This window comes from Capra hircus, chromosome 14, assembly GCF_001704415.2.
Source record: "Capra hircus breed San Clemente chromosome 14, ASM170441v1, whole genome shotgun sequence".
Lineage (NCBI taxonomy): Eukaryota > Metazoa > Chordata > Mammalia > Artiodactyla > Bovidae > Capra > Capra hircus.
Window position 1 is genome coordinate 72386920 of NC_030821.1, and position 5182 is coordinate 72392101.

At 39.0% G+C, this 5182-nt stretch overlaps 1 non-coding gene across 1 annotated transcript; it reads left to right on the plus strand.

Annotated features, from left to right (window-relative positions):
- On the plus strand, positions 2703-2774 carry TRNAC-GCA. The gene has a single exon. It is a non-coding gene; the product is annotated as a tRNA-Cys (tRNA).

A 5182-nucleotide genomic window follows, 5' to 3' on the forward strand; every position in this document is an offset into this window, starting at 1 on the left:
ACTGTGCACTTACAGATGGGTAAAATGATAAATATTATGCTATATTATTCCATCCCTGGTTGGGGAACTAAGATTCCCCCATGCCAGAGAGTGAAAGCATTACTTGTTCAGTAGTGTCCGATTCAGACCCCATGGGCTGCTACCCAACAGGCTCCTCTGTCCATGGGATTTCCCAGGCAAGAACACTATTCCCTTCTCTAAGGGATCTTCTCAACTCAAGGATTGAACTTGGATCTCCTAGATTGCAGGCAGATTCTTTACTGTCTGAACCACAACATGCCACAGGGCAATGAAACCCAAGTGCCATAACTAAGAACCTATGCAGTCAAAAAAATTTTAAACTTAAAAAAAAAGATTTGGAAAAAGAAAAAAAAATCCTGCACTTTACAGTGAGTAGGCGAGTCTTGTGAAAAAGACTATTTTAGCTTAATCAACTTTCATTACAAAAGAAGAGTAATGTGACTACTCTAGCTCCAAATACCTGATGGGTTGAACGTCCCTTCAGGCAAGCCCGCATCTTCAAAACGTTGGATGAGAGAGTGAGGCAGGCAGAAGAATGCCCCAGGACCATTCCCTGCACTGTCTTTCTGTTAACACTTCCAGATCTTCTCTTAACGTGTTCCCTCACGCAGTTTTCTTCGTGGCAGGTATTACTCCCTGATTATATATTTGGTGCATGCATGGGTGCCCAGTAAAGTCCGACTCTTTGCGACCCCATGGACTGTAGCCCACCAGGCTCTGTCTATGGGATCTCCCAGGCAAGAATACTGGAGTGGGTTCCCATTTCCTCCTCCAGGGGACCTTCCTGACCCAGGGATCAAATTGGTGTCTCCTGCGTTGGCAGGCGAATTCTTCACCACTGCACCACCTGGGCATGTGATTGTACATTTATTTGTTGACTTCAAATGAATTGAGGAAAAGAGTTTTGTTCAGTTCACTGCTCTACTTAAAGCACCCAATACAGTGTGCCCAAATTTTACTAACACAAAGCAGGCAGACTATACTTATTTGATGAAAGAATAAGTGCAAAGTCATATTCTTAAAGGTCAACTTTCTTAAAGTTCCTCCAGCACCTCCTTCTCCCACAAAATAAAAATTATGTCTGAGTCAGAGGTTTCTGTAGAGTGCTACCTGCTGCCTTCTGTCATAGCAACTAAACAGATGCTATAATAAAAGATATAATGTTTGCTCATTTGTTTGCATTCTCACTGGATTCTCAGCTCCTCAGAAACAGGAACTGTGCAAACTATTTGGTGAATAGTTACCGAATGAAAGAAAGCATAATTTGAAAAGTGGGATATAACCAAGAGTAAACACTAGCAAGTGAACTTAAGGTAGAACTTAATATTTTTCTTCTCTTACTCTCAGATTCAAGAAAGTACATTTGTTCTGATTTGTTATCCTAGTTATGAAAGCTTCTTGCTTCCAGCAGAGAATATCTAGATTAAAAGATAAAGATTGAGATAAAGATGGATTGTAGGATGATAAAAATATCTGTTATTGTCTTTTGAACAGTGTCAGTATAGTAGGATCTAAATTAATCCTGGATTATTAATATTTCATGGTAAATCATTTGACAGATAAATCAAAGGCCATATTAAAATTTTTGATCTTTATAAACTAGTTCTCAAGGTTCAGGTAAGGTCAAGTATATATGAATACAAAAATTTGAGTGTATTTTAGAAAACTGTACACTGAAAATGTTAATTTTTGTTAATAGTCATGATAATATATAAATTTAGAATTTAAAAAATATGAATTTAGAGAACATAGGTAATGAGTATATGTATTTTTATATATGTGCATGTCACCATATACTTTTGTATATATATGTACATTAATATTTTGTGTATTATTTAATTTTACACATGGTCTTTTCCCCTATTTAATTATTCTTTAAAATTTCAGTAGTTATTTATTGCTTTGATAGTGGAATCATTTGCTTATTCAATCCCTTATTAAGAAGCACTTATGTACCTTTTGCAAAAATGGCAACACTTCTCTGTATTCTTGCAATGCTACTTTGAAACTCCTTCCATAAAAAGGTGAAGTCTGTTTCCCCGCAAAGGTCTTTATGGCTTTCTTTGACTAATAGAATGTAGCGGAAGTGACTGTATTGTCTCTGAGCCTGCATATCCAGAGGACTTGCCAACTTCTGTCTTCTGATGATGCTTATATAGGAATCATGAGAAATGCGGGCCCAGTTCCCCAATTCCCCAAGCTGGCAGGCAACTAACATCCAGAGGCAGAGATGCTCAGCTAATGCTAGTTGTCGACAGATGGATGAGCACGTGCCTGCAGGCTCAGTTGCTCAGTCGTGTACAACTCTTCACAACCCCATGGACTGTAGCCTGCCAGGCTCCTCTGTCCATGGGGTTTTCCAGGCAGGGATCCTGGAGTGGGTTGCCATTTCCTCCTCCAGGGGATCATCCTGACCCAGGGATCTAACCAGCATCTGCTGCATTGGCAGGCAATTTCTTTACCAATTTCTTTTCCCAGAGTCACCTGGGAAGCCTGTCATGCTAGGGTTTTTAAAAATCCCTATCCTTATTAGTTCCTAGAATGTTCACTAGCTCATATCTACCTGTTGAAGCTCTGTTCTTGCTTCACACCTTAACTCAAGATCCAACTGTAAGGAAATACTTTTCACTCTTGGTATCCATGTTTGTTTTTTAACATATCTATACTGGTGTTTGGGGGCTTCCCTGGTGGCTCAGACGGTAAAGCGTTTGCCTGCAATGCGGGAGACCCAGGTTCGATTCCTGGCTCGGGAAGATCTCCTGGAGAAGGAAATGGCAATCCACTCCAGCACGCTTGCCTGGAAAATCCCATGGACAGAGGAACTTGATAGGCTACAGTCCGTGGGGTCGCAAAGAGTCGGACACGACTGAGCGACTTCAATTTCACTTTCGCTTTCTATGCTAGTGTTTGCCAGCTTTGCAAAATTAATAACACTTTCATGCCATTCCCTCCCACTAAATCATGAAACCAGAGAGCACCAACCATTGACTGCTAGTGCAAATGTAGAAACTTTGCAAATAGCAAGCTCTTCACATATACTGAGTAAATTAAATTTATTACTAAATCAAGGTCAGTGTACCTGACTACCAGATGTGTGGATGGTTTCTTTTAAACTGGAGTGCATTTGCTTCCATGATAGAAGGTAAGTGCTTCTAACCTTTGAAACACTGTCCATAATACCAGGCTAGACAATAAAATTTATTCATCAATTTTGAAGCCTTAGAATATTCTTTCATTTAAATTAGTATTCTGATTTAAAAAAAAAAACTGAAAAATTGAGGACAAGGAAACAAATTTTTTTAAAGGCAAAATTTGAGACCTATCTAGTGGGCTTCCTTGGTGGCTCAGATGGTAAAGAATCTGCCTTCACTGTCTGAGATGGGGGTTCAATCCCTGGGTCAGGAATATCCCTTGGAGAAGGAAATAGCAATTCACTCCAGTATTCTTGCCTGGAGAATTCCATGGGCAGAGGAGCCTGGTGGGCTACGGTTCATGGGGTCACAAAGAATCAGACACAAGTGAGGGAACCAGCACTTTCACTTTTTTCAGACCTATCTAGTAAGCAAATATCTAGCAATTTCAGATTTTTTTTTTCAGCAAAGAAAAAGGGATTATGGAGTATATTCAATTTTGAAAAAAGGCTCACAGAAAACATAGGATGCTGAAATTCACACCAACTGAAAAGTGACGGAGAGAGACTATGAAAATGACACACTGGTCCTTTTGAGCCGCTCCTCATCTGATGATCTGAGGTCGAGAGAACCAAGGACAGCAAAGGAAATTAGGTCTTCCACAGTTCTTATTAAATGCTCAAGGAGTCTGACTACTGCTGAGTTGAGCACTTCAAGGGCTTTGGAAAAAGGAAAGCGCAGTTTCTTACTTCTCCACCTCCATTGTGCTGAAGGAAATAAGAAACAGCTCTGAGACTAATAATAATAGTAATAGCATCTGAAGCAGCAGAGCTCAGTGGCACTTCCTAAAGGCAGCATAAATAATTAAGTATCTCTACAGGCAAGCCACTGGGAATAAAGGAAAAGGAGCTGCAGTTCTGCCCATATTCCCTAAAGGGAAAAGGAGTTGGTATGCCAATTATAAAATCTTGGAGTTGGGAAAATACCTTTGTTTATTGATTTATTCATTTATTCAGTCATTACTGAGCACTTATCGTCAGAAACCAGTCATTATGCACCATCCAGGAGCTTTAATAATCATTTACTCCTACTTCTTCATTCTTTGGAGGAAGAACTGTCCTAACTGTGAAACCAGAAGTGAAGTGCTGTGCACAATTTCCTGTCTGGTTTGTCCAAATCTGGAACTACAACCTAGGTTCCTGACTCTGCAGTGAATATGCTTTTAATTACACTCCCCTGAAGCTTTTTAAAGTGTGACTTGCGAATTACTTGATGAATGAAAAATTAATATTGTTAAAATGATCATACTCCCCAAGGCATGTATAGATAGATTCAAAGCAATCCTTATCAAAATACTAATGGCATCTTTCACAGACCTAGACCAAATAATTCTAAAATTTGTATGGAAACACAAAATATCCCAGATGACCAAAGTAATCTTAAGAAAGGAGAGCAATGGTGGCGGTATCATGTTCTCTCATTTCAAACTATACTACAGAGCTACAGTAATCCAAACAGTACAGGGCTGGAGAAAAAACAGAAATATAGGTCAATGGTACAGAATAGAGAGTCCAGAAATGAACTCACACTCATATAAGTAATTAATATACAAAAAAAAAAAAAGGAGGCCAGAATATACAATGGGGAAAAGAGTTTTTTCATTAACTGTGTTGGTAAAAATGGACAACTAAATGCTAAAGAATCAAACTGGACTGCTTTTCCACACCATATACAAAAATAAGCTAAAAATACATTGACGACTTCAAAGTAAGACATGAGCCATACAATTTCTAGGAGGAAACAGAGGCAATAATCTCCTTGGCATCAGTCTTAGCAATGTCCTTTCAGGCAAGAGAAACAAATGCAAAAATGAGTGGGACTGTATCAAACTGAAAATCTTTGCCCAGTGGAGGAAACTCTCAACAAAACAAAAAAGCTGCCTACTGAATGGGAAAAATAAACTGCAAAGGCTAATTACTTGTAAGGAGTTCGTATTTAAAGCATACAAATAACTTCATACTACTCATTGT